Below are 14,810 nucleotides of genomic sequence, written 5' to 3' on the forward strand. Positions count from 1 at the left end.
GTGCTGGCCGCCTCCTCAGGGAGGGAGACCCTTTGGGTTTCTATACTCTTATTACTGATGGGTTGTAGCTATTTTATCATTGCTTGGAAGAACCTATGAACGATGTCCACTGAGGTTCAGGAAGGTCAAGAAGATGAAGACTAACCTGCTCCAGGGAGCGAACTGGCTCATGATAAAATCAAGCCTCTTGATCCCATTAGTAAAACACACTAATCAATTAAGCTAACACACTCAGAGCCAAACCTATTAAACCTTATAATTCCTGGGAAGAATAAAGAGCAATTACTCCTTCCCTTCAAAAAAAAAAACAAAGAGAATTACAAAACCTGCAAAAAATAAGATAACAGTTACCAAATATATAAATACAGTCTCAGAACTCAAAACAAACACAGCACTCAATCCACAAGACACTTATTCCCTCTGAGTGAGAAGGCCTTCTCTGAAACTGAGTATCTGAATAAAAACAAAGGAGCTAAAACAAACCATTTTATCGCAGGCAACTTCTATTAATGTCACAGAGGGGAAGAAATACAATCTTTTCTTTCATATTCTACCTCTGGAGGAAAAAATAAGCATATGTACATACGTATATATCTGCACATATTAAACTGAGACAGATCAACACATATAAATAGCTCAATGCAACATCTGTAGTAGTCTTTAAAACTGTATTAAAGTCCTTGCTGTTTATCAGGCTGGTAAATCATATCAGCTCCTAGATATTTAAATTGCCAGTTGCTGGGCAACCAGAGCTCTGTCAACTGTCACTCACTCTTAAGTTCCTCTGCAACACTCCTTTAAGAAAAAAAATAGTGAAAAATTCTTGAGATGCTTTTTTTGGGCATAAGAAATGCACTTAATTTTATCCCTGAGCTTAAAGTGTCTAAGAATTGAGTGATACTGTGAAAATGTTCAGTGAGTTGGAGGAAGGGCAGTATGTGAATCACATAGTGAGGTGGGTGAGTATCTAGACAGAAAAGTCGAGGGACTTCACTAAAGGAAGCTTCCCTTTCAGAACACAATTCCACAGTAGAGACATGCTTGTGATAGAAGCCTTCTAAAAGAAACTATGCACTTTGGGGGAAATTGGTGAGTCTCAACAAAACTGATGTCTAGTCATTTTTATATTCACATGCTTATCACTGAAGAATAAGTACTACAGTCACGGTAATTATTCCTTGCTTCTGATCCTGCCCTTTTTTTCCTGGATAGTTAGAAACAAAGTGATATGCCATTGTCTCATGAAAATTTCTGCCTTGTGAATGTTGTTTTATTTTCTTGGATGTAAATTAGTATCCATTATTTACTCAGTCCAAGAGTTAAGTATCTACCAGTAGAATAAAACCCTTCAAGGTAAGTAAGGCAGTTTTCTCAGCCATGAAGATAATATAATGTGGCATCTATGCAGGTCACTCTGTTAATACAAGTAGGTGTAGAATTGCCACTCCCTGCCACTCTGGGCCGCAGGTTTGAACCAGATCACCTCTAAAGTGAAAAAACACTTCCTAGAAAAAACACTTCATAAATCCATCAGTCTTTAAATAATATAGCTCTCAGTTGTAGCCTATACAAAACTGAGCCAACCCAATAAATCACACTTGCTTGTATCAGTATATTTCACAAATATGGATAGAAACACACAAACCTAAAAAGAAAGTTATTAAAATGTGTAATTTGCTCTGTTACACATTTAAAAATAAAAAGGGGTATCTTTATGACTTCAAGTAGGATATTCTTTCTTAAACAAGACATAATTTCTCTCCTTTGAAATTTAAAACTTTGTGCAACAAACTTTTAAAAAGTATAATGATAAATCACACAGAAAAAATCAGTAAGAAAACCAAGTAAACCAAAAAAGAACAATTTAGAAATAGAAAAGAAATGGGCAATAAACTGAAAGTAAACTTCAGCAGCCAATAATTCCATGAAAAGACTCTCAGTGAGATACCAATCACATCCATCAGACTGGATACCATTTTAAAATCTTAAAACTCTAGTGTTTGTAAGTATATGGAACAACTAAAAGCCTCACGCACATACAGAGACAGTGTAAATACACGTATCACTTAGAAGAGCAATTTAAAATTATTTTGTGAAGTGGGAGAGTTATAAACTGTGATAGGCAGAATAAAAGCCTTACCAGAGATGGCATTCACCAAAGATGGCCTAATCCCCAGACCCTGTAAATAAATTACCTTACAGAACAAAGAGGAATTAAAGTTGCAGACAGAATTAAGTTTCCTAGTAAATGACCTTAAAATAGAGACATTATCCCGTGTTATTCAGATGGGCCCCAGTGTATTCACCATGTTTCTTAAAAGTGGAGGACAGACAGAAGAAGACAGTTAGATGGAGCTATGATAGTAGAATAATAAGAGAGATAAAGTACTGCTGACTCTGAAGATAGAGGAAGGAGGCCACAATCCAAAGAATGTGTGCACTCTCTAGATGTGTAAAAGTCAGGAAATGAATTCCCCCATACAGATTCCATAAGAAAACAGCTCTGTCAACCTGGATTTTAGCCCACTGAGATTCATGTCAGACTTCTAATCTCCATAAGACTAAGATAATAAATTTGTGTTGTTTTAAGCCAGCAGGTTTGGGGTAGTTTGTTTTAAGAGCAACAGAAAGTTAATAAATGACCCAGCAATTCTACTCCTAGGGAAATTCCCTCACCTTCCTTCTTGGACAAAATCGCAAGAATGTTCAAGGTAAGATTATTCAGAACTGCAATTTTGGAAACAGTCTAAATGTCCATCAACATAAGAATGGATATATAAACACTGTCATGATTTATATAATAGAATACTACACAGTAATTACTATAAAGGACCAAGAGCTATATAAATCAACATGGATACATCTTAAAACTTATGGTTCAGTTCAGTTCAGTTCAGTCACTCAGTCGTGTCCGACTCTTTGCAACCCCATGAATCGCAGCACGCCAGGCCTCCCTGTCCATCACCAACTCCCGGAGTTCACTCAGACTCACGTCCATCGAGTCAGTGATGCCATCCAGCCATCTCATCCTCTGTCGTCCCCTTCTCCTCCTGCCCTCAATCCCTCCCAGCATCAGAGTCTTTTCCAATGAGTCAACTCTTCGTATGAGGTGGCCTAAGTACTGGAGTTTCAGCTTTAGCATCATTCCTTCCAAAGAACACCCAGGGCTGATTTCCTTCAGAATAGACTGGTTGTAAATGAATAAAAATAATAAACTAAAGCATGGTTCTATAAAATACCATCTGTATAGGGTTAAAAACATACAAAGTGATATGATGATGTATGGGGATAAATAATGCAGTAGTTAAAGAGTAAGCAAATGGATGGGAATGGTAAACACTGTACTCAGGACGTGGCTACCTCTGTGGACCGAAATGGACAGACACTTCAAGTATGTCTTGAATGCTTTATTTTATAAAACAAAAACAAAAGTTCTAAGGAAAATAAGACAAAACACAAAGATCTGACAATTATATAGTGAGTAGATGACAATTAAATGTATCACATATATTTTCTGTATTCTGAAACATTTCATAAATTTAAAAAAACATATGTTTCAATGATGTACTTTTCATGTGTCCACTGGCAAGCAGATAAACTGATTCTTCCCAAGCTCACAGAAAATGATCTCACCCAAGGAAGTATGTAGCCCTATTAACTTGCCAATTAAAAGACAAAAATACCAAAAAGCAAATATCAATATTTGACCCAATTTTTGTAACCTTCCAAATGTACACTGAAGAAAGTAGATTTTTATTTTTCCTTTTATTTTAAGCAATTTCATTTTAATGTCTGAAAGTCAAGAAGTAATTCACATTGGGAAGATTTCTTCTCTGCCTCCAAACAGGCATACCCAGGTGTGAAGAGATCTATTTGTAAGTGGGTATTTATGAAACAGACCATAATAAGAATGCTGTCACCTTTCAGACAAAAAAGAAAGATGGTTCATTTAGAAACACAATGTTGAAATAAATTGTTAAATGATAAAATAACATTCTACTTCAAATCATCAAAACCCTACATCAATAAGGATAAATAAGCCTATTAGCTAAAGACAAAATGTCGAGGAAAATCATAAATCTACTTCTGTGGTTTAATATTTTTCCTTTATTATTTACACTCCTATCACACACATTTCCATTTCTATTTTTCTCTTTTTTAAGTGGCAATGTTTGTCTAATGCCTCAAGGGTATTATGAGAAGATTAGGAGATAACCATTATTTTTCTTGAGAAAATCTAAAACATGAGGGGGGTTTCCACTTTGACTACTTTTCCTCCTGATGTTTGGATGGCATCACCGATTCAACAGACATGAGTTTGAGCAAACTCCGGGAGACTGTGAAGGACAGGGAAGTCTGGCATGCTGCAGTCCAGGTCACAAAGAGTCGGACACAACTGAGCGACTGAACAACAACAACCTCCTGAACCGGAAAGCTTTAACTGTTTCTCTAGAAAGCATTCATAACTTAAAATACGGAAACTAAATTGTTCTTGCTAGAAGTAAAAAATAAGCACAAGAAAAGTCTAAGAATAATGTATAAATATATGACAGGTAAACTAAGAACTGTTTTGCCACCCACTGTTATTCTAATAAAGCTTACTTAATCTCTTAAACAAGCCAAGGTCCCTTTCTTTTAAGCCTGAGAAAACTAAATTAATTATATTTAGCCCTGGGTGGCACAAAATTTAATATCTGTGCCTGCCAATATGCCAACCACAATATAAAAGGCAATAGTAGCAGCTCCGAAGAAAAACAGCTGTTTTCCTGACTGGTCAAGCCTAAATCCATTTATGCTTCAATCATTTCTGAAGATTAAAAATGAAGACTTGTCATATTATTTATGCCTAAAATAAAAGATAAACATACTATTCCAGTTTAGATTATTTCACCTTTTTTTCCTTCCTGTTTCTTTTTCTCCAATCATCCAGCATGAAGACCCTTTGGTTGGTCAATCAACATTCCTACGTATCATCTACATGCCTCTTCTCTAGAGAATATCATCTGTTGTTCTACTCACTTCTTATGAGAGATATTCCTTCTCTCACTAGGATCATTTTCTCTTTAAGCACCTACTGCTATTCCTTCTAAGTTAACTGCCTTAAACTTAATACAATAGGTGTCTCTAAATCCATCTGGGCTGCTCTTCTTTCCTTTAGAGGAAATTAATTCCCCACTGACCTCTGACGGATCACCTCTACCTGAACACAACCTCTGTGAAAAGCTCAAATCCATTCTATTAATGAGTAAATGATAAGCATTTAAAAGATGTCCTCTACACTGAGATATACCTTTGTAAGTTCTGTTTATTGGTTTATTTCATTAAGTCTTCTGTGAGTGATCCAGCATCCCTCTGTTATATTATGTAGTCACTCAATTATTTGAATACTACCAAGTTTCCTTCAAATCTTAATTAAAGGCCCTCTGCTCATTCAAATAAGCCTTAATACCTTGAGCCCCATAATTATGCATAGCTCTCACCACCAATTGGTGTTAACCTAATCTATGACTGGCATGTGCTTACATAATACACTGACAAATGTGAAACAGCACAGCCTTCACGAGCTCAGTCTATCTGAAAACATACTACTGTATTCAAAGTCATCACATCACACTGGCTTATTACTTGAAATTACTTATCTCCATGTTTAATTATCTTGCTTAGTCAATGCTTTCTCTTGAGTGTATATCTTCTACTGTCAGATTACAAACTCCATGAAAGTAAAAATGAGGTCTAATTCACAGGAACCAGAAAGTGCCTGGCATAGGATAGACAATCTACATATACTATTAACTGTTCAAATAAAATCCATCTAAAATCTGCTTCTCAAAAATTCTCACCTGACAAACATATTTGGGATCACTTAGTGACCTAAATCTTACAACGCCTAAGTGCTAGTCACAAATTGTGGAAACACAAAAGTAGTGAAACTTAGTCTTTGTGAACAGGAAGGGTTCCCAGAGTTGGTGAGGACAAGCTAAGCCCTGAAGGAGAAACAGGAAAATGCCATTCAAAATACTTATTTATAATAAACAGACTACTGCAATGTCTTTCATTTTTTTAGACTTCAGGAGGTTTGAGATTTCAAGGAGGTTAGGAGAAGCATCAGAGGTACAAGGAACAGAACTGTGAGCATTCTGGAAGAAATGGACGGTCTAGAAACTGCTGGTCAATTGCCTGGGGTGATGGCTGAGGAGAAGATGAGGAGAGAAAGGGCAAGGAGTGATACTGGGAGTTATGAGGGCAGATCATGAAAAGGAGGGCAGTGGGAACCTCCGAAAGGGTTTAAACAAGAGTAGGACATAATCGGGTTAACATTTAGAAAAAAATAATGTGGCAGTCTCGAATGGTTCATATTTCAGAGGAGGGAATGACAGGACCAGGAAGACTGGGTAAAAAGCTGCTGCTGCTGCTGCTAAGTCTCTTCAGTCGTGTCCAACTCTGTGCGACCCCACAGACGGCAGCCCACCAGGCTCCCCCGTCCCTGGGATTCTCCAGGCAAGAACACTGGAGTGGGTTGCCATTTCCTCCTCCAACGCATGAAAGTGAAAAGTGAAAGTGAAGTCGCTCAGTCGTGTCAGACCCTCAGCGATCCCATGGACTGCAGCCTTCCAGGCTCCTCCGTCCATGGGATTTTCCAGGCAAGAGTACTGGAGTGGGGTGTCATTGCCTTCTGCAAGAAGCTGCTACAGGATCCCAAATAAAACATGAAGGGAAACTGGGACAATGGGAGTGGGGTTGGACCAGAGAGAATGGAGCCCGGGGCACTCAAGGAGGTAGGACCAATAGGGCTAAACGATAAAAGCAATGAGTGAAAGCAGAGGTCAAACATGACCGCAGAGGTTTCTGATTCGGTGATCTAAAAGGAGGTCCCCACCACAGAAATCAGAAATAAGAAATGAGTAAAAGTAACTCAGAAGTCTACTATCCCTGACTGAGGTAAGGAAATATGTCAATATGTTAATGATTTCCTCTGAAAACTGGTATTTAAGATGATTTTATCTCCTTTAGCCTTTTTATTTCCAAATTTTGTAAAATACAACATGTATTATTCACAATCAGAAAATGTTATTTCCAATGTTTTTCAATAAAATTGCTTTTATTATTTTATTTATTTACTTGTTTTTTTTTTTTTTTAATTCTTTAATCTTTAATTCTATTAAAAAAAAAAAAAATCCCGAACCCTCCTCCCTCCTCCCTCCCCATACCATCCCTCTGGGCCGTCCTAGTGCACCAGCCCCAAGCATCCAGCATCGTGCATCAAACCTGGACTGGCAACTCGTTTCCTACATGATATTTTACATAGTTACATATTTTACATATTTACTTCCCACTAGAGGGTCTAAAAGTCATTAAAATCAAAACACAGTGTGACATGTAGATAGATTTAGAGGACTGGAGTTTTGTTTTGTTTTTTGGTATAAATGTACCCAGTAACAGAAGACTACCGGGTGAACCATGTCAACCTGGGCTTTTCTCTCCTTCTAATGAGATTATCTGCTACATGTCATAGAAATTTTGTGTAATGTCTTCTGTTAAAATATATCATGCCCAGCCATACTCTGCACCAAATTAATAGGTAAAATAAAAGGGATATTCACTTCTCACAAACTTTTTAGTTTGCTTTCAATTTTTACTTAATTAGAGCAAGCTATCTTACATACTTAACATCTTGACATGGTAATTCAAAAGGATTCTGCCATTCTTGTCAATAAACAACTTATAAACATGCCATCTTCATAAACAGGGTGACCACAAGAATCATATAGATTGCTCAAAAGCATCTTAATGTAGTCAGCTGTGTGATAAGTGTTAACAAGTAGCATAACTCCATCTTCTGATTCCTCCGGGAATTTCTTCTCCAGGCTTTAGAAAGAATTATTATTATTACTTGTCCAAAATGCAAATATGCCACTGCAGAGATTTATTCACTCAACAACAGGTCTAGGAACATGGAATATACCAGTTTACAAAAGATTAGGGGAATAAAACTTCCTGACTTCATGGAGCTTACATTCGGGTGAGAAAGCAGCAGTGGGCAGAGTTTTGGAAGTATCTCCACAAGATTACTATAAATCTAAAGTGGTTCAAAACCTATGGGTTCCAAAGAGTAGAACTGAAGAACCCCGGTAGGACCAAATAGGCCTAACAACTAAATCCAGTGCTTCAGAGCATGCTGCTGATATAATGGAACATTTTAAGGGAAAAGTTTTATCTCCTCAGCTTGGTATAATGTTTGCTGCCATGGGATAACTCCACAGACTTGGGAGCAGGAAGAACTAGAATCACAAAAAGTATACATACAATTGAATACTCATGACCTGCCAGGTTTACATTTAAAGTAAATGTTAAGTTTACATTTAAAGTAAAAATGTAGCAAATAAATAATATGATAAAGTCATAAAGTAAGAGAACACAGATAGGGTAAACTAGAGCCCAGAATAGAGGTCAAGTTCGGGAATCAATCCTGGTTCTACCATTGAGTTGTGTCTTGGAACAGTTACTTATTGAGTCTCAGTCTCTAATCTGTAAAAGGAGGGCACTTAACTAGATCCCTAACACAGTCTGTTTCTTTATAGTTTTCCCTTTCTATAGGATACTTTTAATAGAACAAGTTTTCTATATGATAATCCTACACTTATATGAAAGTACATGCTGTCTAGAATTTTACATCATTAACTGTTGGATTCTTCACAATAATTACTAATTCTGTATTTCTTGACCTTTGGGCTGTAATTTTTTGTATTATACAGCTTCCTTGGTGGCTAAAACAGTAAAGAATCTGCCTGCAATGCAAGAGACCCAGGTTCAATCCCTGGGTCAGGAAGATTTCCTGGAGAAAGGAATGGCAACCCACTCCAGGATTCTTGCCTGGAGAATCCCATGAACAGAGGAGCCTGGAGGGCTACACTCCATGGGGTCACAAAGAGTCAGACATGACTGAGCGACTAATACTGACCTGCCAAACCCTCTGGAAGGAGGTTTGACTGAGTTTCACTTCAAGGAAAGTAAAAGCAGCCCTCTGGTGTTGAGATGAGGGGTCCTGGAGGGCAAGATGAAAGCTATTACTCTGATCTGAGATGAGCTGGTCCAGAAAGAACAAAAACAACATGGTCAGTTGTCACTTCTGCTCAAAGCATAGAAACAGTTAGGGGATGAACAGAATTCTAATTCCCTTGCATGATGAAGATAGGACAACAAAATTCTATGTGATATCATTGACCTCATCCCAGTAACAAGAGATATTGCTATAACAAGTTGGGGCAGCACATAAGACTTCAATGAACTTAATCTTCAAACATGTATTTTTTGGATAGGGAGAAGAACCTCAGGGAATAAGAAAGAATTGCTAGAGTGGGTGTGTGTGAAAGTTGCTCAGTCAAGTCCAACTCTTTTCGAGCCCATGGACTACACAGACCATGGAACTGTCTAGGCCAGGATACTGAAGTGGGTAGCCTTTCCCTTCTCGAGGGGATTTTCCCAACCCAGGGATCGAATCCAGGTCTCCTCCACTGCAGGCGGATTCTTCACCAGCTGAGCCCCAAGGGAAATGGGTAGGAAGGATTATAAGAAGGGATGGGTCCCCGGGGGGATTACTATGCTCTAGTTGACTATTTTGGATAGAGTTTCATTGGGTCAAATTAAGTCACTTCTTTAGGCCAAAGGAAGATACTTCTAATCCCTTCCATATCTCCTAAAGAATGCTCACAACAAGTGGGGAAATGGGGATTCTTCATCATCCTAAAACAATGAAGGACTAGTATCAGTTCATTAAGTATCAGTTCATTAAGAACCAAGGACTTGTCAAGGAAAATCAGGAGTAAATGAACTGATACGGTGTTGTAGGCCCTATCCAATATGTGCCTCCTGTATTCCAAACACTACTTACACAGATATTTATAAATATCATGTGATATAACCTATAAGGGTCATCTAAAAAGAATAATATAAATGAGCTTATTTTTAAAACAAAAACAGAGTCACAGACTTAGAGAACTAACTTATGGTTATCAACCAGGGGGAAGAGTAGGGGAGAGGGACAGATTGAGAGTTTGGGATCGACATGCACACACTGCTATATTTAAAATGGATAACAAACATGATCTACTGTATAGCATAGGGAAGTCTGCCTAATACTCTTTTTTTTTTTTTTTTTTTTTGGTTTCTGCTAGCCTTTACCTAATACTCTTTAATAACCTAAAGGGGAAAGAATTTGAAAAAGAATAGATACATTATATGTATAACTAAATCACTCTGCTGTACACCTGAAACTAACACAATATTATCAATCAACTATGCTTCAATATAAAACTTTCTTAAATTTTTTAAAGAAAGTAAACTTAGAGATGCTTGATTCCAAAAATAAAATCTATGCAGCAAGTATTTTAAAAACAATATATTAGAACTTGACCATAACTTGGTGGTTATTTCAGCTTGGTAATAATGAAATGACACAAGTAACTAAAAAGAAAGGATCTATGAAAACACAAAGATGTAAAAGATAAGCTCCAGTTCCACACCATGCCCATCCCCAGCTCTATGCTATTCTGAGAACCCTAAAGTAGACACGCCACTAGAAAATACAAACGCCAGCAGTTGAACATTTTATATGATGAATCAGGCTGTCTTGATATCTAGACCACAAGTACCCTGGTGTGTTGAAAATTTGCTCTATTTATTCAGAGCTGTTAGTCCTGCCCTGGACTTAATATTCCTTTCTGAATACTAAAGTTTTAAAGTATTTACTATGCAAAATTTCCTGCCCAACTGAAGCAGCAGCTCAGGAAGCAGAGCTCTGCCTGTGGGCTCTGAAGGGTGTTTTAGACTCTGTGCACCTGGGATCAAAGGCAGGATTTTCAGATAACTTTAAAGCCTTTGCTAGAACATTCAGGAAATGTTCAAGGTTTTTAAATTTATCACCAGATGTAGAGGGAAAAGACTTTTTTCAAATAGATAATTTTTCCACAGTCCTGAAAGTGCTTTTTAACAAACCATAATCACCTCACTCAGATGCACTGCAACTAGCAAGGGAACAATACAGTTTACTTTTGAAAGGACTCTGCAAAATACTCATTACCAAACAACAGAAGCTATGCTTCAGCAGGGCCCTTGGTTCAATTTTAAAATGCTTTAAGACTAATATGGCTTGCTTATCAGGGCACACAACATCTCACCAGCTGAAGAACCTTGTTTTCATAGTGGCTGGTTTATTCTAAAGACAACTGCTACTCATTGAGAATTTTATTTTTGTGAAGGGACAGGAAATCAAATTCCATTGTAGTCATTTAATTAAAAAAAACTTACAATTTGATTTCCCATTCAAAATATGAGTGACCTCCAAATTAAATGCTGTTATCATCAGAACTGCTTTGTTTTAAATCTGATATTACTCTTACAAGAGAAAATTTAAAGAAAGAAGAACAGGATATATATTCAATGACATTGGCATATAGATTAAAATCTTTGGTATTGGAAAGAAAAAAAATTAATGTTACTTTTTCTAAGTATTGCATACCAAGCAGTAATATAAAAAAGCCTAAGTTATTATAATTAGGTGACTAATTATAATAGTCACTTGGTGACTCAGATGGTAAAGAACCTGCCTACAGTGCAGTGTAGTTATTTGCACGGCTAAATAGTAGGAAAATCTTGAATAATCAATTATCTAAACATAATTATTAACAATTTCTCCTACATGATACAAAGTATTGATACACCTTGCTAATTTTGTTCACTTGAATTAAAACAATAATAAGAAGATGGAATGAAATCTAGATCTAGCCAGAGTGACATAACTTATTCTAAGTCCTGGGGAAGAAAATATATAAGTTTTTTCTGATTTGAGTGTGCTCAAAGAAAAAAACTTGTAAAACAACTTATACACTGGTATTCCAATCTTTAAAAATACAACAAATTTATACCAATTAATCATTTCTTTAGACCAATTCTGTCTTTGAAGAAACAGAGGTCATTCCCCTGATGCCAAAAATCCCTAAGCAGGATGTTACCTTGCCACTACTGGTTTTTCATCAGAGGCTCCTCCCTGGCTGTGGGGGAAAGGCCTGCATCCTGCCCTTAATTTATTCATGGACTGAGGTTAGTGGAGAACCTGGATTTCTCTGTGGTGCTCTATTAGTTTCCTAAGGTTATCCTAAAAAAATTATTACAAACTTGGTGCCTCTAAACAACAGAATTTCTTCTCTACAGAAGCAAAAGGCAAAGGAGAAAAGGAAAGATATACCCATTTGAATGCAGAGTTCCAAAGAATAGCAAGGAGAGAGATAAGATAGCCTTCCCAGTGATCAAGGCAAAGAAATAAAGGAAAACAATAGAATGGGAAAGACTAGAGATCTTTTCAAGAAAATTAAAGATACCAAGGGAACATTTCATGCAAAGATGGTCACAATAAAGGACAGAAACGGTATGGACCTAACAGAAGCAGAAGACATTATGAAGAGGTGGCAAGAATACACAGAAGAACTATACAAAAAAGATCTTTATGACCCAGATAACCATGATGCTGTGATCACTGACCTAGAGCCAGGCATCCTGGAGTGCAAAGTCAAGTGGGCCTTAAGAAGCATTACTACGAACAAAGCTAGTGGAGGTGATGGAATTCCAGTTGAGTTATTTCAAATCCTAAAAGATGATGCTGTGAAAGTGCTGCACTCAATAAGCCAGCAATTTTGGAAAACTCAGCAGTGGCCAGAGGACTGGAAAAGGTCAGTTTTCATTCCAATCCCAAAGAAAGGCAATGCCAAAGACTGTTCGAACTACCACATAATTGCACTCATCTCATACGCTAGTAAAGTAATGCTCAAAATTCTCCAAGCAAGGCTTCAACAGTCTATGAACCGAGAGCTTCCAAATGTTCAAGCTGGATTTAGAAAAAGCAGAGGCATCAGAGATCAAATTGCCAACATTCGCTGGATCACAGAAAAACCAAAAGAATTTCAGAAAAACATCTACTTCTGCTTTATTGACTACTCCAAAGCCTTTGACTGTGTAATCACAACAAACTGTAGAAATTCTTTGAGAGATAGGAATACCAGACCACCTGACCTGCCTCCTTAGAAATCTGTATGCAGATCAGGAAGCAAGAGTTAGAACCAGATATGGAAGAACAGATTGGTTCCAATCTGGGAAAGGAGTACATCAAGGCTGTATATTGTCACCCTGCTTATTTAACTTATATGCAGAGTACATCATGCAAAATGCTGGGCTGGATGAAGCACAAGCTGGAATCAAGACTGCCGGGAGAAATATCAATAACCCCAGATATGCAAATGACACCACTCTATGGCAGAAAGCGAAGAAGAACTAAGAGCCTCTTGATGAAAGTGAAAGAGGAAAGTGAAAAAGCTGGCTTAAAACTCAACATTCAGAAAACCAAGATCATGGCATCCGGTCCCATCACTTCAAGGCAAACAGATGTGGAAACAATGGAAACAGTGACAGACTTTCTCAGGCTCCGAAACCACTGCAGATGGTGACTACAGACATGAAATTAAAAGATGCTTGCTGCTTGGAAGGAAAGCTATGACCCACTTAGACAGAAAGCAGAGACATTACTTTGACAACAAAGGTCCGTCTAGTCAAAGCTATGGTGTTTCCAGTAGTCATGTATGGATGTGAGAGTTGGACTATAAAGAAAGCTGAGCGCTAAAGAATTGATGCTTTTGAACTGTGGTGTTGGAAAAGACTTTTGAGAGTCCCTTGGACAGCAAGGAGATCCAACCAGTCCATCCTAAAGGAAATCAGTCCTGAATATTCACTGGAAGGACTGATGCTGAAGCTGAAGCTCCAATACTTCGGCTACCTGATGCAAAGAACTGACTCATTAGAAAAGACCCTGATGCTGGGAAAGATAGAAGGCAGGAGAAGGGGATGTCTGGGGATGAAATGGCTGGATGGCATCACCAACTCGATCAACATGAGTTTGAACAAGCTCCAGGAGTTGATGATGGACAAGGAAGCCTGGTGTGCTTCGGTCCATGGGATCACAAAGATTCAGACATGACTGAGTGACAGAACTGAACTGACAGAAGTTCTGGAAGTCAAAAGTCCAACAACAATTTCACTGGACAAGGTATCAGCAGGACCCCAATCCTGCCAGAGGCTCTCAGAGAGGATGCGTTTCTTGCCATTTCTGGTGGCTGTTGATATTCCGTGACTGTGGCAGCATCACTCCAGTCACTGGCCCCGAGGTCACATTGCCTTCTCCTTTTCTGTATGTATCAAATGTCCCTCTGCCTCCCACTTAGGAGGATATATGTGAATGCATTTAGGGCCCACCTAGATAATACACAACAATCACAGTAGTCGCAAACTCTTTAATCATAAATGCCAAGACCCTTCTCAGCCACATAAGGCAGCACTCACAAGTTCCAAGGGTAAGGCAGTGGGTGTCTCACGCGGTGCCATCATTCAGCCGACTACAGGTGTCTCATACAATCCAACAGATTACAAAGCAGCTTGTAAAACTTGCCAACTTACTTCTCTGTGACTCTCCAAAAATGAAAGAATAGCAAAACACAGTACGTGCAGATCGTAAGCGAAGCATTAGATGTTTCATAATTTCTTGATGCTGGGGGATGAAATAAAATGTCATAAAAGTAAAAATTACAATGGCATTTTGATATCTGATACAATTAAATATTTAATATTCATAAGCATACTTTTCACTCTAAAATACATTATTTTTTGTTAAATTTTAAGCACATCTGACTAGTTTAGAAATTGAAGATTACTAGAACTGCTAGTAAATGCAGGTACAATCATAACATTTATTTGCTGGGACTCTACTACAT

The 14,810-nt window shown here is 37.8% G+C and overlaps 1 protein-coding gene across 10 annotated transcripts in view; it reads right to left on the reverse strand.

The window, feature by feature from the left end:
* HDAC9 (histone deacetylase 9) overlaps positions 1 to 14,576 on the reverse strand; it is a 986,654-nt gene extending 972,078 nt beyond the window's left edge. For 2 of the 10 annotated variants that reach the window (XM_027539980.1, XM_027539984.1), the window contains exon 1: positions 14,497 to 14,576. The gene's annotated coding sequence lies outside the window, so the exon portion shown is untranslated. The remainder of the gene's footprint in view (positions 1 to 14,496) is intronic. The other 8 variants (XM_027539978.1, XM_027539983.1, XM_027539985.1 and 5 more) reach the window with 6 other exon arrangements.
* Positions 14,577 to 14,810: the final 234 nt, after the last annotated feature.

This window comes from Bos indicus x Bos taurus, chromosome 4, assembly GCF_003369695.1.
Source record: "Bos indicus x Bos taurus breed Angus x Brahman F1 hybrid chromosome 4, Bos_hybrid_MaternalHap_v2.0, whole genome shotgun sequence".
NCBI lineage: Eukaryota > Metazoa > Chordata > Mammalia > Artiodactyla > Bovidae > Bos > Bos indicus x Bos taurus.